General features: G+C 36.6%; 1 protein-coding gene across 5 annotated transcripts in view; it reads left to right on the forward strand.

The window, feature by feature from the left end:
* Nucleotides 1–6,394: 6,394 nt before the first annotated feature.
* KANSL1L (KAT8 regulatory NSL complex subunit 1 like) overlaps nucleotides 6,395–20,067 on the forward strand; it is a 145,850-nt gene continuing 132,177 nt past the window's right edge. For 2 of the 5 annotated variants that reach the window (XM_060016169.1, XM_060016174.1), the window contains exon 1: nucleotides 7,966–20,058. The gene's annotated coding sequence lies outside the window, so the exon portion shown is untranslated. The other 3 variants (XM_060016173.1, XM_060016171.1, XM_060016175.1) reach the window with 3 other exon arrangements.

Here is a 20,067-nt window from a genome sequence, read left to right on the forward strand (position 1 = left end):
TTTTATCAATTTTTAGAGTAATGCATAGGTGCCCTAAGAACTTCTGATGGTAGTGATTTTTTAGTATAAATAAGAACTCATGGATTTTGGAGATGTTGATACATTTTAATTATTACAGTCATTATTCTTTTGGGTGCATAGATAGTTTCATCTTAGGCCAATAAGAATCTCTTCAAGTTTTTATATTTTTTTCCTTTTTATTATGAAAAATGTCAAACATACACAAAAGTACAGAGAATTGTATAATGAACCACAATGTATACATCACCGAGCTTTGACGATAATCAATTCATGACTAATCTTTAGTCATCTATATCCCTATATACCCTCTACTCTCATGGATTATTGTAAAACAAATGCCAGACGTCATGTAATCCTGAATCATTTCAACATGATGCCTTTTTTTTATGATAGTGTCCTTGGTCTCTGGCACAACAAAAATTTCCATACCCATTGTATACAATTTCTGCCCTAGAGTTGAAATCAGCCATTTTCTCAAAGATCCCTAGTTTATTTTAGTTGGATTTTTCTAATTTCAAGCTATTACCAAATTTATTTGTTTATTTTACATTCTGTTTCATGAAATTCCTCTCGAAATTATTTTGATTACTAAAAACTGTATTTCTTATTCAGTCTTTTTCTTAAATTTAAACTCACCAGAAGTTTATATTACTATATCCCAAGAGAAGTTATGTTCCATTTTACAGTAGAAAAGTATATAGATAGAATGTTTTCTGGTGTAAGAAACAGAAAACCTAAATCAAATTTGGCTTTAAAAATTGATGAAAGGGCTCACAAAACTAGAAACTCAGAGATAGGGCAGACTCAAAGCTGGTTGACTGCACAGCTTAGCTTTTCACTAAAGACCCACTTTACCAGTTTATTTTCATCTTTGTGTTCTGTCATTTAGAGTGTAGGGCTAATTTTAAAACTGGGTTCTCTGACGGTGATGGGATGGACTTTCTTATTCATATCTAGAGTGACAGAATGCACTCCTGCCCGGTATTTTGGGCATAAGAGCTGAAATTCACTCTCATGGGGTTCGTTAGTTAGTCCCATGCCCATCTCTGAACGAATGATTGTGCGAAAGGAAATGGAATGCCTTAATTGGCTTAAGGCAACTGGGGTCCACTTTGGGACATGGAGATAGGATTAGATTCACTCAAAGCACATGAGCTGGGTGGAGAGCTGCATAACAGCATGAAAAACAGGAAAAATGTTAGGAAAGGGAAATTGTGGAATAGAAACTAAATTAGGCAACTAACAAATACCTACTATAACAACTACAAACTAGACCTGGTTGTTAGGATCGGTGCCTGAAGACTGTCACATCTTTTGACATGACTTTTGTAGTAGAGTTTTAATATTAGGCCATGCACAGATCTCCTTTCTGGGCACGTGAGAAGTTTATATTTCCTTGTTCCCTTGTAATTGTGTGACTAGTCCTTGCCAATGGATTGTGGGTGGAAGTGTTGTACCCTGTGGCAGGAATTGTTAGAGGTGTTATGGGGGTAACATATGATCAAAGTATAGAATGTAGAGTCATCTTATGGAAGACAAGCACTCTGGAAGGTTACCTGGACCTGCAACAGACTTTGTGTGAGAAAGAAAGTTTTTTTTGTGTTAATTCACTGTAATTTGGGGGATTTTTTGTTACTGCATCATAACTTGACCCATCATGACTGATAAAACTTCCATACGTTCTTTACATGGTAAGTAATTGAGGAAATAGAACCGGTGTTACAATACATATGTAACACCTTCAGCGACCTCAAGAAATTGCCCTGATATGCATACTTCATATGAAATGAATCAGAATATTAGGACAGTTTTTCAATTGTAGTGAGTTCTGACCAGTATTTCTGGATATGCTTGTTTAGGGTAAAGACCTATAGGAGTAGTGTCTGAAAACAACACTTTTATCGTTTTACTTCCTTAATGCAAAACTCTTCAATGCTTCCACTATTACCTACAGAATAAACTTTACATTCCTTACTTAAATTTCCATATTTTGGTCCTAATCTACCTTTGTAGACTGTGCACCATTATTCTTTTTAATTTCATCAGTATGTTCAGCAATCGTAACACCCATGGGCACAGCCATAGTTCAAGAATCTCTTTTATGGGTCTTTTTGTTTGACGCCCTACCCCAATACTGGGCTCCCCACCCCAACCAGTGTGCTACATTTAGCTGACTCCGATTTTAGACATTTTGCTGTGGAAACTGAAGACCATTGCCTAACATCTGTTTTCCCCTCCTCAATAATAATAATTCCTATATAGCAGAGGTGACAAGGTGTTCAAGTTTAGCTGTATTTCCTAGTCTTCCTTGCAACTAGATGTATGCACATAATCAAGTTGTAGACTTGTTGAGAGGGACATCAGGAGAGGTACCTTAAAGGCCCTGTTTGCCTAGTATCCCTTTCTTGCCTGCTACTTGGGAAGTGGATATGATGGCTAGAGTTCCAGTAGCCCTGTGGCAACATGAAGTCACTCTGAGAATGGAAGCCAGGGCTGAGAATGGCAGAAGAGAATAATAGGAAGGAGCCTGCATTCCTGGTTACCTTGTGGACCTGATATATCAACTCTGGCCTGTCTCTCAGTTTTTTTTTTTTTAAACCACATTTCATTAACTCTTAAGATGCACCATTATCTATATATTATTAAGAAAAAAAACCCACTGCCAATCAAACTGATACAATGCTTTCTTATTGCATCCACACTGAGGTCACTCTGATTTCAGAAATGTTAAACTGTGAAAAAATGTGTCTTAGAATCAATAAAATATGTTATAGCGGAGAGTATTAACCCCTGTGTCTTTAAGCCATCATTATTTAGGGCTTTCAAATGCATTTCACACAGACTGTGCATCGTAACTGATGCAGACTAGTTTTTAATTTTTCTGCCTGTCTTCATTTTGGACTTAAAACTCCTTGAGATTTCTGAGTCACAGCCTTCCTCAAGGAGCCCTTGTTTTAAACATCAACTTCATTGAAGTATAATTCTCATACAATAACATGTAGCTGTTTTAAGTGTACATTTTGATGAGTTTTGGCAAATGCACGTACCCATTTGACTTCCACCATGATCAAGATAGAGAGTATTTCCATTACCCCATATACCCTTCCCCCTTAATTCCCCATACTCCAAGCCTAAGCAATTGCTGATCTCCTTTCTGTCATTATGCATTAAATTTGTCTTTTGTAGAGTTTTATATAAATGGAATCACAAAATATTTCTTTTGTGTCTGGCTTCTTTCACTCAGCATACTGTTTGAGACTCAACTATGTTGTCCTATGTACCAACAGTTTGTTTCTTTTTATTGCTGAGTAGCATTCCATTATATGGATGTACCACAATTGGTTTTTCACCATTTAATGGATCTTGGGTTGTTTCCAGTTTGGGGCTATTGTGGATAAAGGTGCTATGCATATTTGTATACACAGGGAGTCATCTTTTGGTCCCTCTAAAGTCATGGGCCTGTTCTGACTACTCTTGTATCCTGCCCTTGTTCTAAGAATCCTATAGCTCTTGCTGTGTATCCCTACCTTTTGTTTGCTTGTCTGTTGATCCTGGCTAGTTAAAGCTAAATCTTTCCTGAATAGGAATTATCACCTTTAGCCCTGCTACTTTACCTATTCCACTTTTTAAACATGATTATAAAAAGAAAGAATTAAATATACTAGAATATGACAGGGGAGGACAGTTGCCCTGGGTATGGAAATATAGAGGAATAATAGTTCAGGCTTCCAAACTAGGTTTCTATTCTATGAGAGGTAGTGGGGAAAGAACTCTGGCTTTGGAGCCAGACAGGTCTGTTTTTCAAATCCCAAATTTGGCCATTTTTTAGTGTGAGAATCGATATATATTACTGTATCTAACCTCATTGAGTATTTTTTTTTCCCACCTGGAAAATGAATATAACACTCACTTTGCAGAATGTGAGAATTAAATGCATATATTCATTTAACAAATATGTGTTGAAAACCTACATCTGCCAGGTCCTGTCCTGGGCTCTGGGGATACAGCAATAAGCAAAACAGCAAAAGTGCCTGACCTCATGGAGCTTACATTCTACTTAGAAAGGCAAGACAACAAAAACAAAAGAATGAAAATCTGTGTTACATTAGATGGTCATAAATCCCATAGAGAAAAACAGAGCAGAGAAGGGGGATAGAAAAGGCTGTAATTGTAACCTCTTCTTGGCTGTGAGCTACTTAAGACTAGGTATGATCTTTCTTCTGTATCACTAGCATTTATCATAATGTCAGCTGTATATTAAGTGCTGCACACGTTTCCTGAGTGAAAGGAGTGACTGAATAAAAACCAGTGTTGAGGACAGAGATTATCTCATGAAATCACTATAATACTGCTTACCTGGACACTTTTAAATGCTTCCAGATAGGTAATAATTCTGTCAGCAAGAATGGTGCCCTTCCCTTCTCCTTGTTCTTGCTGGTTCTGGAAGTCTCCTAGCCAGTGTTATATTTTTTCTTGGAAATCAGAATGCTTTGAATGTACCTTCTGAATAACAATATATCCTTGATGTTTAAAAATTAACTACATGCATTTTTCAGACTTTTGCTGAATGAATAATATAGAAAACAATTTGACAAAGTTCAGTATGTCAATTTTTCTATTAAGGAGCTTTGGTATTCTACAGTCTCTGGAAAACTGGCATGCATCTGCTATAAATATTAAAGTCATGCTTTAGAATAATATGCACTGTCAAGGGACAATGTCCTTAATATGTGGTTAAATGGGGTAAAAAAAATAGAGTATGCAGTGTCATCTCTTACACCTCTACTCAAACTCAAAGATACTATCTTCTGAACTATTGATGCCTTCCTTCTTTCACTGCCTAAAGTCCTTTAAATTACCCAGACCAAATACAAAATCTTTCTGTGAACTATCATAACACTTGCTTGACTTCTCAGATTGTTCATTAAAAAAAATATTTTAGTGCCTTATTCATTTTTGTATTTCTGACTGCAGGGATACGACAGCCCTTCCTTTGAATATCCAATAAATATTTGTTGATTTAATTATTTTCACAACACATCATTCACTTACAATTTTTATTCCAATGATGGTAAATCGATTTCTGAAACACTTCCCTTACCCCATATGAAGGTGCGATTATTGTTTTGAGCGATTCTTAAAAAGTATTATCTCCTATAAATGCAGCTTGTCATAAAAATCATTGCAGTTATGTCACAGTCTACTAAAAAGACCAAAAACAAGCCGGTTATTTTCCAATTCCAGTAATTTGCGTCATGTCTTATGTTTTGCTAAAACTCCAGTTCCTTGTTTTCCACGCCCCCCCCCCCGATCTTATCCTATTAATAAGGTAGAAATAAGGGCATTTGTCTTTGTGGATCTAAAATTTTAGTGCGCTTCATTCCCTAAATGATTCCATGTGTAAATTAGTTGCTTAGTAAAGCCTGTAATCCGTCTACAGCCTAAGGAGCTATATTTAGTGCTCAGTTATTTAAACACACACACACAAATTGCGTGGCTGGGTAAATGCCTAGGTGTAGTTTCGTGGTGAGCGGAGTGCTGGGCCAGGTGCAAAACTCCCAGCGATGTTTTTCTGTGTCCCTGGCCAACTATCTCCGCGTAAAACTCCATCAATTTATTTGACTGCGCTACTGCAGAACGGAGTTAACTCCAACGCTACTCAAAGCAGCTTTATACAGATTTTTTAAATGTTTGAGCTGACCCTTACTGATTTTTTTTTTTTTTACTATAAAACGACTCAGCTAGATCCAAGGCAGATTTGCCATCCTCTTTCAGGGCCCCTCGGGGGTGGTACAGAATTACGACTTTGGATTTGAGCGCAGAGCCCAAAGAAATGCAAACGCACAGACACGTAGAGACTTGGCAACAGCGACAGAGCTTTGTTAAAACTTGCCCCTCCGGCGGCGGGGCGGGATGGTTTGGCCGCCAAGGAGCCGGCGCGGGCGGCAGAGCGTAAGGCAACCTGACTTTCCTCTCGCTTTGTTTTTGCTGTCAGGGTGGTACAGAAATAGCAAAGCAGGGGCGGGAAGTCGCCCGGGTGTGTGTGTTTTTCCCCGCTGGCACAGGGACCGCAGAAGGAGGAAGCAGGAGCAGCGCGGAACCCGCCCGCCCCTATGCAGCAGCGTTCAGGCGCCGACCTCCAGCCGCTTCCAGACGCTCAATGCCGCTTCTGCGGGCCCCGCCCCCTGCCGGGGTTTCCCCGCCACCCTAGCTCATTTGCATGGCGCTGCCCCTCCCCCGCTGCCATTGGCCGGCGCCGCGGCCCGCCCACTGCCCCTCCATCACGGCAGGGTTCCGTCCCCCGAGCCGCCCGGAGCTGCGGGCAGCTGGCGGACTGTTAAACCGCGGCGGCGGCGGCGGCCGGGGCGGGAGCGGGACGCGCTCTGGATACGAGTCAGCGGCGCCCCGGGTTGGGGGAGGCGGGCGGGCAGCTAGAGATCACCTCAGCAAACCCCACCACAGCCGGACCGAAGGTGCGGCGGCGGAGGGGAGCCAGGGCGCCCCAGCAGGCGAGTGGCCGGCGTCTTAGCGGCGGGCTGAGCGGGGTGGGTCTCCTCAGCCGGGGACTGCGGCAGCGCGGGAGGGGAGAGCGAAGGAGACCGCTGGGTGGACTTGCGGGCCAGGCGACCGGTCGGCAGCCCTTTCTCTCACCCCGAATCCTCTGAGCTGTTGGATTCTACGTCCCGGCACCGGATTGCGCTCTACAGCAGGGGTCGGACCGCAGCCAAATTTAAACGGCTAAACCTAACAGCTTTGGCAGAAGCCGAGGGGAGGGACGGGGTGGAGGGAGGGGCGGGGGCGGATCTAAGCGCGGTCACGTGGGGCAAGGGAGGGGCTTGGCAAGCCTCCCTTTTGTTTTGGCTGGCGCGTGCGCAGAGGGCAGGACACGTGGTCTTTTGGGCCCGCCCCTTGCCTCGCTGGCCGCGCCTTGCTGGCTGTGGTTGTGGTGTCGGCTGTTTTGGGGAGGCTTTGAGGCGGGGTTGTTTGCGTTAGATGGGACCTTTGTTTTAGTTAATTATCTTCACTTTATTTCAGGCAGACGTTGATTTGGCCTTTAGAATTACGTGGGATGGAGGAGAATCTAGAGAATTGTTGAGGAATGGTGTTGCCACGTTTGTGCCGTTTCTCTGCGTGCCGAAGGGATTGATGTTGCCGGAAAATTTGAGGATACGTGGTGTTTGGTAGCAAGAAATACAAGACTATGTTCTGGTTATTAAAGAAACTACTGGAAAGGAAGAGGCTAGCTTTCCAGCCGAGAGGGAAGGCACTGGCTGGATCTTGTAATGTTTTCTTACTCCGAGAGAATTAGTATTTGGTTCGTTCGCTGCCCGCTCTGCTCCGGGCAGGACCCACTTGTCCCTTCCCCTCGGATCAGCGGTCTGCGGGGATTGATTTTTTTTTTTCTTTCTTTCTTTTTGAACTGTGGGGAGCACGTTACTTTTTGATAACCTAAACTTCAGTCAGCTGGGGAGATTTAAGAGGATTACTTTCTTCGTCTTTCCTTAACCAGTTTGCTTAACTTCGTGCTGAGTTTGGGTCAGTAGGATGTTATTTTAAATTTCGACCAGATGGGGCAGGTTTATCAGCAATAAAAGCTAAGTGAGATATTTACCAGTACTGCAGGCAAAACCGACAGTGTTTTAGACTAGGAAAAAGTGGCTCAAAAAATAATTAAACATTAGCGAAAAACCTGGTGTTCTGGAATGCGGATTGCTTGAGAAAGGCTTTGCAGTGAGTGGTCTCGGCTGTTTCCAATTCTCACTAGCTGTTCTCTTGGGCAGGTTACAACCTCTCCGATCTCAATCTGTTTCCTCTTGTAAATAGTTTCATAATGCTGTCCTTGCCTTAAGAGGTTGTTATGAGAATCACATGTTTTGTGTTAGTAAAAGTGATTTATAATCTTTACCAGCACTACAAATACAGAAATTGACAGGTAATACGGTTTTATAACAAAAGTCAGTTGTTTTTTTAAGCCAGCATGCTGGAAGAATATAAACGATGAATGAATCATGAAATAAGATATATTTGAATATCTTCAAAATCTGTTGTAACTATTATGTTTGATTCTCTGTCATTTTCCACTTTCTTAATCAGATCAATGTCAAGTTTGCTACCATTTCCTCATAGTTTTAATCTAGATAGATTATCGTTACTTCTCTTACCCAGCCCTTCTGGGTTAATTTTTTACATGAAATTTTTCTTAATCTAGGCCGATTTTGTCACTGATTTTTTTTTTTTTACATTTACTGTGTGTGTGTGATATATGCCTTTTCAAATAATAATTATTATTTTTAAATCTTATAATTTGGAAAATGAAGATGGGTGCAAATAAGAAAAACACAAATAATTTGTGTTTTTAACTATTTTCCTATGCGTATTTGTGTATTTTTCCTAAAAGTGGTATCATTTTAACTTTACCTCATAAACAGTCCCATGTCCTTAGTCATTGAAAAAATTATTTTTGGCAACTCGATGTTATATCATGTAACTTTCATATTTAAAATTTTTCCTGTTGGTAGATGTTTGAGTTGTTTCTAATGTTTTGCTGATGTAAATTTCACTACAGAAAATAGCCTTTTACATTTTCTTTGGAAAATTTTCCCCTAGATTTGTAAAAGGAATTACTGGGGGAGTGGGGGTGGGGTGTGTGTGTGTGTTTGTGTTTTAAGGCTCTTGCAACATCGCCAAATTACCTCCCAGAGTATTATATTGTTTAACACTCATCTAATGTATGAGCATGCCTCACATTACATCTTTATTCATCATCTGGGATTAGCAATAAGACAAAAAAACCTTGCTTTCGTTAGCATAAAATTTTTTTTTCACGTGTGTATGATACATGTGTTTTATTGTCTTAGAAGCTGCTTGAGGAAGATAAATATGTTTCATATTTGATGTGCTGCAAATCACATAGTGGGTGCTCAATAAATACTTGCAACTTGACTATTAATATTTATCTTTTTGACCTCTGAAAGGTCAGGAAATTATATCTTGCTTGTCTTACTCAATTTAGGAGTACATTGTTGGCAGTATACTATTATTGTTTGATTCATTACTTTGAGTACTTCTCCGTTCAGGTGGGGCCTCACTGATCTTAGCACAGTTGTCTTCTCGTGACTTCCCATTGTCCAACTGCTGCATTATCCAAGAACTCCATCCAGTTTTGATGCCATTTATCATAATAACTCGGATGAGTGAATAAAGGAAATAGTCTACCTTGTGTGGAATTCACTTACAAATTTCACTTTAATTGTTCCATATTCACTTGTAGCCTTTTCTGTGTTTGAAGGAAAAAAAGCCTACTGTCTAAAGTTACTTTGTTTCATTATTCAGATTGTTCTTGATAGCACAACTATTAATTACCTTTAACATCTTTTACTGCCTTTAACCTTATTCGTCATATGTAATTTTTACTTGTTCAGTTATTTATCACTCTTCCTGTCCTTTTACATTTGTCTGTGCTGTATTAATAGTTGAAGGAGGCCGAAAGCTGTCTCTGTCAGGTTTAGAAGATTGTTTACTGATTGGGTTCCTCAAGTTATAAACAGCAAAGAATGAGACTGCTTGCACCTGCAGTGTCAGCTAATAGGAAATTAGCAACCCGTTTACTGACTTTGGGCATATTGTCTATTATACCTCTATCGTTAAAGTCCTTACTATATCACAGGACTATAATGGAATACTGTACATAATGATGACACTCAGTCATCAATACAATCCTACATTACTTTCAGTATGTTTGATTTAGAAAGGCAAGGAAGGTGTATTCATTTCCAAAAAATTTACCTTTTTTTCCCTTTTAAATGTTCTGAAGAGATTGCACTGAACTGAGACTTTTGTTACTCTGTGTGGGATAAATAAACCAGCAAGTGTTAATAAAAACGGTAATATCGTACTTGCCTGTAGACAGTCTGTAATGAAAATCTGAAAACGATTCATAATGAAAGTTTTTAATACTTGGTAATATTTTTACGTTTTCAGGAACATTTTATTTCTATATGGATGTGACGGTTCTCTTGCAGAATTGGGAGAAAATGCAATCTTTTGTAATATTAAGGCTTTGTTAATATCTCTAATGAATTTTTAATTGTTTATTTCTAATCCTATAAGATCAAGAATCTTCAAGCATGTTGTTTAAAGTAATTAAAAAACTTTTTTTTCTTGGCAGTAGATCATTAATCAGTGTTTAACCACGTGAAATTAAGTTGGAGCCAAAATGTATATAACGAGCAAATGTGATAGTGCTAAATCTAAACGTAAATTTCTGGATCTAAGTTGATGTACACAGAAAAAAGTGACTCATTTATATTCCTATGAGTCATGCATTTATAACTGAATAGTAATAATTCCGCTTGAAGTTTGAAGTATGATCTGTTTGATGTGTTATGTGGCCACCCAAGTGGCTTTATCTTTAATTAAATTCCTTTAGTCTTCAAAGAGAATTCCTTTTTAGGCATAGTTTTCAAAGTGGAAGGAGTTCTAGCTATAAACATTATTGAAATAGAAAGTACTGAGCTAACTGTACCTTGGTCATGCCAATTACTACAGTGTTTTCTGCTGTAAATTGAGAATGCCCATTTGTGGCATAAAGAGATCTTGAAAACACAACAGTGTATTTAGTATCTTCCAGTAATTCCTATATTTTTGAGGAATAAAATTATACCAGTGTAAACTCTTTCTCATTACTTTTATTGACTTAATTGACTTAATTTAACTTTATGAGTTACAAATTAGAAACTTTTAGTCCCCTTATATTTCAGTAATGTTTGGAAGAGCTGCTCAAATTTTGCTAAAAGAATTTTTTTCCTGCTCCTTCTCTTTTTTTATAATGGATCAGCTATCTGAAACACATTAAAGTTGTAAGTGCAGAAATAATTTAATATTTATCTCTGCTTCAGGGTTCTCCCCTCTCTCAAAATGCTGTTGGTAGTCTTTTCACTTTCTTTTAACTTAAGGATGAATCTGCCTTCTTTATGATACTTTTATTCCTAGTTTATGTTACCGCATTGAAGAGAATTGGGATTATCCAGATTTCAATTGAAAGAGTAAATTTAATGTTCAGAGGGTAGATATTGATTTGATATTCCCCATGGACTATATGGAATATACATGTGTGTGCTAGAATGTAAGTCAGTCAAATCTGAAGTACTATTTTAGGGGGTGGAAAATCAGATTTGGTTTTTAATTTTTAATGTTCATTCTCAGGAGGAAGAGTGGTTCTTATTTATAATTGTCTAGATTCTTAGTTTCAGCTCTGAGGATAGACTAGATTAGCTAACTTTTGATTTTCTTTAGACCGTATGCCAAAAATTATTTGGTATATGTGACCTGAATAGTAATTGTAAAGACCTGGTTACTAGTGTTGGGATCAATCCAATAATTATTGTTATAATTACCTCACTGTACATGCAGCTTTTGAGGGATGACATGATGGTATTTACTATATCTCATGATGTCCAAGGGACCAGATTGCATTTAATTAATGCTAAATTCATAAATACATATGATTTATAAACCTTAAAGATTAAGTCACTAATGGAAGCATTTTGGAGACAACAGGGCAAGGCTCCTTATTTTTAGTAAGGTAATATCAGAGCAACTAATTTCTTCCTTAATTCACAATGAATGTTCTTTGGATTAAATTGTAGACCCCAAATTAGAATTTGTAGTATAGACTTGACTTTACAATTCCCCCATTTTTCTGAATTTGATTTATAATAATGAAATTTAATATAGCCAAAAAGAAAAAAACTGTTTTGATTCTTTGTAGTTTTTAAATGTTTGTAATTTAAATGAATAAACTTTGGCTTGTGTTACTGAAATTTTCTCTCTGGTTGGTAGTGTTTTAAGATACTTCTAAGAAAATGTATATATATTGAAATCTGGAATTTTGCTATAGGGTTGTTTACTTGGTGGATTATCTGTAATAGTTTTACAATGGATTGGTTTTGGGTTTTGGTGGTTGTTTTTTTTTCGGTTTTCTTTTTTTTTGGCCACCCCTAAAATTTCTGGGCTGTGGATGTGCTAAGGAATTATTAATTTATTTTTACTTAAATTGGAATGCAGGTTGAAAACTCTGTTGTACAACATGAAAGTGAAGTTCGTGCCCAGGAAATATAATTGATTTTTGGATTATCTAGAACTATTGCCTCTTAACAGATAATCAGAATAATCTGTCTGGTTGCTTTCTTTGAAAGGGTGATATGATTTCTTGCAGTTTTGCTTCTTAAATCCTGTTAGCTTACTATTTTAGTTTCTGTATGTTGTGGTTAAGGAAGTTTAGTTGTTTTTTTCTCAGTTTTATTCTTTCCAGTTTCTTTAAAGTCCTATATCATGGACTGACTAAATTCTTTTTACAGAAAGGACCTATTTTCCTTGAGTATCTTGGGAAAGATGATAGTGGTGCCGAGAGTAAATAGAATACAGTGTTTTAGCAGCTAGAAAGAAATTTCTTAGATTTAGGTAAGATCCAAACACTTTTTTTCGACCCAATATGTGCATAATTAGAAACCGAATAATTAGAAACCAGAATAATTGGAAACTGAATATTCATAAGAAGAACAAGATGCTTAGAAAACTGTTTGAGGATTTGCTTTTTTCACATTCTTTTTGTATAACCTAAGCATAGGTGTCTAAAAATACTAAACAGTATTTGGCTAAGAACTTTGGGACTGAAATATTTTAGTTAATGGTTGATTCCTGTTTACTTTAGGGGTACAGTATACTTTATACTGTCCAGTACAGTAATCCTTAACCACATATGACTATTGAGCACTTGAAATGCAACTAGTCCAAATTGACTGTGCTAAATGTAGAATAAACACTTTATTTATTTATTTATTATTTTTTTGTGTGTGTGGTACGTGGGCCTCTCACTATTGTGGCCTCTCCCATTGCGGAGCACAGGCTCCGGACGCGCAGGCTCAGTGGCCATGGCTTACGGGCCCAGCCGCTCCGCGGCATGTGGGATCTTCCCGGACCGGGGCACGAACCTGTGTCCCCTGCATCGGCAGGCGGACTCTCAACCACTGTGCCACCAGGGAAGCCCATAAACACTGTATTTTGAGACTTTAGCACACATAAAATAAACATATCTCATAAAGATATTTTTATCCAATATTTTTATTGGAGTCATATTTTCTATATAATGGGTACAATGAAATTCAAATTTCATATGTTTCTTTTTACTTTTTAAAATATGTCTAGTAGCAAATTTAAAATTACATATTTAGCTCACCTCATATTTCTATTGGACAGCAATGTTCTATACTAATATTTCCTAGCCTTAAGACTCCTTTCACAATAAAATATGAATCCTTTTCCTTGAAATTTTTAAATGATTTTATTATTTTGGATGGTATTTATTGAGGAAATATTTATTAAGGGCCTACTATGTGCCCAACAGTATTTTAGGATACAGCAGTGCATGAAAACATTCAGATCCTGCCTTCATGCAGCTTTCATTCTAATGGGAAAAATGTATGATAAATAACTTTTAGTAGAAAAAAATTTAATGAACTATTATTTGTTCTAAGCATACTATTGGCTATTATATATAATTTCACGTAATATAATTTTAATACAGTACTTAATTTATTGAATGACATGTGCTATTTCATTTGGCATTTATCTTGCTTTGTGTTCTCTGCATTTCCTGGATCTGTGGCTTGACGTCTGACATTAATTTGAAGGAATTCTCAATCATTATTTCTTCAAATATTTCTTCTCTCTTCACCTTCAGTATTTGCATTACATGTATGTTAACACCTTTTGTAGTTGACCCACAATTCTTGGATATTCTGTTCCTTTTTTGTTTTTTTTTTTCAGTCTCTTTCCTCTTTGCTTTTCATTTTGGAAGTTTCTATTGACATATCCTCAAGCTCAGAGATTCTTTTCTCAGCCATGTCCAGTCTACTAGTGAGCCTATCAAAGGCATTCTCATTTCAGTTATGGTGTTATTGGTCTCCAGCATTTCTTCTTGATTCTTTCTTAGAATTCCCATGTATTTCCATATCTTTGCTTACATTATGCGTCTGTTATTGCATGTTGTCTACTTTTTCCATTAGAGCCCTTAGAAAATCATAATTTGTTTAAGTTCTTTAAAGTCACAGTCTGATAATTCCAACATTCCTCTCATATCTGAATCTGGTTCTGATGCTTGCTCTGTCTCTTCAAACTGTTTTTTGTCTTTTAGTATGCCTTGTAATTTCCTTTTGAAAGAGGGGACATGATATACCTAGTAAAAGGAACTTTAGTAAATAGGTCTTTAGTAAGATGTGAGGTATACAGGAAGCATTCTGTAGTCTGGTGATTAAGTCTGTCTTTTAGGGAGGCTGTGCCCCAACTTCACAAATGCTTCACAGATTTTTCCACCTCTTAGGTGGGATAGGATGGCTACATGGGGCTGGGGTTAGGTATTTCCCTTCCCCCACATGGAAGGCTAGTAAAAGCAGGAGTGGGGTATTTCTTTACTTTTAAGAAAAAGCAAGACTCTTCAACAGATTTCTTAGAAAGTAATATATCATCTGTCACTTCTTTATCTTCATTTTATTTGACCTCACTATGGCATTTGATAGAGCTGCCCATGTCTTTTTAACATACTTTTGAACACTTTGGAATCTCAATTACCTACACTCTGGAATTTCCTTTTCTCTCACTAACTGGACTTTCTTTTTTCTTTCTTTCTTTTCCTTTTTTTTTGGGGGGGGGGGTTGGGGTTTTTTTTAACGTTTTAATGAATGGGAGTGTGCATTTAAAAAAATTATTTACTTTTTGGCCACACCGTGCAGCATGCAGGATCTTAGTTCCCTGACCAGGGATCAAACCTGTGCCCCCTGCATTGGGAGCTCAGAGTCTTAACCACTGGACTGCCAGGGAAGTCCCACTAACTGGACTTTCTAAGTCTCCTCTTAGGGCTCTTCCTCCTTTGTAACACCTCTTCCTTTGTTCAGATAAATGTGAGTGAACCCCCTGGCTTGATCCTGAGCTCCTTTCTCTCTCTGGCTCATTATGTCTAGACAAGTTTGTAATTTTTGTTCCACAAACACCCCTAATTTATTCCTGCTTTACAGATTTCTATTAATTGTCTTTTTTCCTTGGAAAGCTCTTACCCCAAACCTTGGTTAGCTTGTTATTGTCATTTCAAGTCTCAGAGCAGATGTCGCCAACACAGAAGTCTTCCTTCATCTACAAATCTAAATTAGCTCCTACTGCAGTGTAGTTATGCTCTATTACTTTACTTTGTTTATTTTTATAAAAACACTGTGAGAACCCTATTTACTTCTGATCTTTTTGTTTTCTTGTTTGTATATTCTCTATCTACCATTTGCTAGCTAGAATGTAGGCTCTGTGAGAATAGAAACCTTATTTGTCATGCTGTCTACAATCTTTCTGGTACCTAGGTTAGTGTCTCTTACATACTTCTCAATAAATATGTGTTAACTGAACTGTTGAATGTTTGATCTTAGATCAAATATATATTAAGTGGAGGTTAAAATCCAGCTTCTACCAAAAATAGACAAAACTACATTTATGACTTAATGTTGGCCATTTCTTCATTTTCTGCTTTTAAAAAGTCAACTGGTTAATTTCCATATTTTTTGGAAAATTTTTATTTGTTTTGTTTTTAAAAGATGAAATAGGTTTACAGCTGTCATTCACAAGTACTTCTCTATAACTCATTGTGGTATGGATGGATTTATACCCAAATGAAAACCAGATGGTCTTACTTGTGGTTAGTTATTCTCACTGTCTTAAGTTGGCTTCTGAAATACTGGAGATACCTTTTAGATGCTATAAAATAATTTTGATCATTAGTTATGGAACTAATGGAGATATCTTCAGGTGAATTTGCAGAATTATTTTATGCTCTCAAATCAGTATTCCTTATGCATTCTTCCTCTCACCAGTTGTCTGTTACGTGTAAAAATGAAATAATATACCATTGAAAATAATTACAGTTTAAAACTGTATAATGGTCAAGACCATTATTCAGAGTTAACCTGAATGGTAAATTCAGTGACTTTCAGGAGTTTGCACGTCTGATTTCCACTAATTCCAAGACATATTATCTTCTGTATGTTTATGTCAAAGGCTCCTCAGTTGTTATGTTTTAAATAGTTGTTAAATGTTTATTTTATTGTTTATTTTAATTTTGAGGAAGTGCAAGTTAATCAATTTTTTTCTCTTATGAATGTTTTTTGTGTCATAGCTAAAAAAAAATCTTTGCCCAACCCAGTTTCACAAAGATCTCCTATTTTTTTCTAGACATTTTATGGTTTTAAGTTTTACATTTAGGTCTATGATCCATTCTGATGCATGTGACTATTTTTGTATAAGGTATGAGGTGTGGGTTAAGGCTCAGGATTTTGCATATGGATGCCTTATTGTTCCAGAATCATTTGTTTTTTAAAAAACTAAGTCTTTCTGCATTGAATTGCCATTACATCTTTGCCAAAAATCAATTGACCATAGATGTGTGGGTCTATTTCAGAGCTCTCTATTTATCTGTCTAATTATCTGTCCATTCTTTTGCCAATCTATGTTTATTTTGACTACTGTAAGTAGGTAGTATGAGTCCTTCAGCTTTGTTCTTTTTCTTGTTTGGGCTATTGTAGTTGCTTTCCCTATCCATACAAATTTATGAATCAGCTTGTTGATATTAGCAAAAATTCTGCCAAGATTTTGATTGGGATTGTGTTGAATCTATAGATCAGTTTAAGGAGAATTAACATTGTAACAATATTGAATAATTAATCCATGAACACAATGTGTCAGTCCATTTATTTAGATCTTACTTGATTGTTTTTCATTGGTGGTTGTTTTTTTCAGTGTGTAGTTCCTGCACATTTTTTGTTTGATTTATACCTAAGTATTTCATATTTTTAAGCTATTGGAATTAATATTATTTTAAAAATTTCTATTTCTGTTTTTTTCATTTCCAGTATCTAGAAATATAAATGATTTTTGTATCTTCACCTTATTATGTCTGCTACCCTAGTAAACTCATTAGATCTAGGAGCTTTTTTTATAGATCCCTTGGGATTTTCTATGTAGAAAATCATGTCATCAATGAATAGACACAGTTTTACTTTTTATTTTCCAGATTTCTATGCATTTTGTTTCTTTTTTCTTCTTCTGTTCCACTGGCTAGGACCTCTAATGTGATGATAAATAGGAGTGATAAGAACAGACACCTTGCCTCATTCCCAGTCTTATAGTAAAAGCATTCAGTCTTTCATCATTAACCATGAAGCGGCCTCTAGGCTTCTGTGTAGATACTCTTTTTCGGGTTAAGCTATTTCCCTCCTTTTCCTAATTTACTGAGTTTTTTTTTTTTTCTAATTATGAACAGATACTGGATTTTGTCAGATGCTTTTTATTTGTTTTTTTTCTTTAGTCTTTTGATATGGTGAATTTCAATAATTAATTTTTTTAAAATGTTGAACCAGTCTTACATTCATGGAAGAAGGCATACTTGGTTGTGACTTATTATTCTTTTTATATATTGCTGTGTTTGTAACAGTTATTTTAAAAATAATAACTGAAATAGGTGTTGTTACTACTTAAATTCTGGAATACCTTTAAAAATCATAACTCTCTTCTCTGTTTATTAATTCAGCCAACAAATATCTGACAATTATTGTGTGCTAGACATTGTTTTAAGTGCTGCAGATTAGAATATTGAACAAAATTGAGTTCTGCCCTTAGACTATATTACTTTCTAGAATGTAATATAAAGTCAGGTTCTGACATTAGCACCCCGAGGAACAATAAAACGGTGTAGGGGAATGGAGAATCATGAAGTGAGGGGCTAAAGCTATTTTAAATAATTAATCAAGGCAGGACTCTCTGAGGAAGTGACTGTAGAGCAGAAACATGAATGAAGTGAGGGAGCTAGCTATCTTATTTGTGGAAAATTGTTCCAGCAAATATGAAGTCCTGAAGCAAAGACTTGTTTGGTGTGTTTCAAGAATAACACAGAGGCTAGTGTTTATGGAGTGCAGTAACCCATAGAGATAGTTACAGGAGGCTAAGTAGTCAGGGACTTGATAGTGTAGAACTTTGTAGGCCATGGTAAGAAAAACTTTGGATTTTAAGTATAATGGCAACCACTTATTTTTCAACAAATATTAATTCAGTATCTGCTATATGTTAGATACTTTTGCGTCTTGACAACATACTAGTTAACAAATAATGAAAAATCCAAGCAGTTGTAGATCTTAGAAATGTTAGTAATAAGTGTAGTTGTTTACGTTAATATGGAGGTAGTCAGAAGTGGTAGAGTTTAGAAGGATCAGTTAGTAAGCCTTGTTTATACACAGTGATTACATATTTAGGTATTTTAAAAAATTGGAGTAAATGGACTTGAGTTTTATGCTAAAACTATATGAACATAATTTAACCTTTTTTAATAATAGGAAATAGTTATTTTCCTGAGTTTCTTTTGGTTGCAAAGTAGAGAGACTTTCAGGCTAGGGTTTTTTAATAAGGATAGAGTCGGGAGTAGAATACAGAAGAACTTCATGGAAATCCTAGAATAGGAACTGTGATATGGCTGGGCCTTCCAGAGTCCAGGATCCCCAAATCTTTATATCCAAGTGTGTTAATTATCTATTGCTATGTAATACATTACTCCAAAATTTAAAACATTTATTTCACAGCTTCTGGGGGTCAGGAATTTAGGCATGGCTTAGCTGGGTGCCTCTGGCTCAAGGTTTCTCACAAGGCTGCAGTCAAAGTGTTGGTTGGAGCTGCAGGCATCTGAAGGCTTGACTGAGGAAGGATCTGCTTCTCAGATCATTCACATGGCTAGTTGGCCGGCTTTAGGTCATTAATGTCTGTTGGCTGAAGACAATAGTTCTTTGCCGTGAGGGTCTTCCCAGCTCACAACATGGCAGCTGGTGCTCCCGAATGAGAGGGGTGACAAGGTGGAGGCCACAGTATCTTTGTAACCTAATGTTGAAAGTGGCATCCCATTATCTCTGCTGTATTCTGTTTGCTAGAAGCAAATCACTAAATCCAGTCCACACTGTAGAGGAGAGGATTACACAAAGGCATGAATACCAGGAGATGGGTATTATTAAGATCACTTTAGAAGCTGCCTATCATACCAAGTAAGCCCTAGAGATCTTACCAGAGTTTTTGTGTGTATGTTTTATTCTAGTTCTCTACCATAAAGGTTCCTTAGCCACTGTCAATGTCTACATTTCTTTCCCTTCTCTTTTTTCTACCAACTCCATTTCTTATCTCTTAATCTATGTATCTTTTTTCTGCTTCTTATTTTTAGTTTCTCCTTATCTTTAGTTTATCCAGGGCCTAAGATGAATTCCACTGCTTCTTCTTATTTCACCTTCTGCCCCTGCTGCTAGCCACTTTGATTATATCCTTAGCACCCTGTTCAAATTTTTGAAAGAGACAAGGTGGGTAAGGAGGAGATAGAGTATAATATCTTTTGAATATGATTACCTCAGAGAGAACTGTGATTAGGGCAGTTTCTCTCAGAGAGCAATGTAGTTATTTAAATACTATTGTAGATGTTCATAAATTAGAAGTTATAGGTCATTGAGTGATCAAGTGACAGACCGAGTCTTGAAAAAAAATTTCCCAATGCTAGCTTGTTTTATAATTATTTTTCTATTTCTCATAAAAGTAGAGTGCAAAATATACTTTTAAAAAGAAAACCCAATATTATGGTTATTTTTGTTTTCCTATTTGTTTTGGATTTAGAATAAATGAAAATCTGTTATATATAAGATTTATTATTTTTGAGGCAATATATAAAAGTGTATAAATTTTAAGACAGAAAATTATACAGAAATCTACATTTTTTTGGAGACATTATACAGTAAAATATAAAAAAGGCAAACATTTATTTTTATCACACAGGATTAACAACGATTAACATTTGCTCATATTTCATTTAATCTTTTTCCCCCAAGTAATAAAATATTGTAGTTAAAATTCAGCTCCTCTTAAAACACCACTCTTAGTTCTGTTTCATGGAACTTACCTGATGCAACTACTGTTACAACTTTGGTGGGTATT

The sequence above is a fragment of the Delphinus delphis genome, chromosome 7 (assembly GCF_949987515.2).
Source record: "Delphinus delphis chromosome 7, mDelDel1.2, whole genome shotgun sequence".
Taxonomy (NCBI): Eukaryota; Metazoa; Chordata; class Mammalia; order Artiodactyla; family Delphinidae; genus Delphinus; species Delphinus delphis.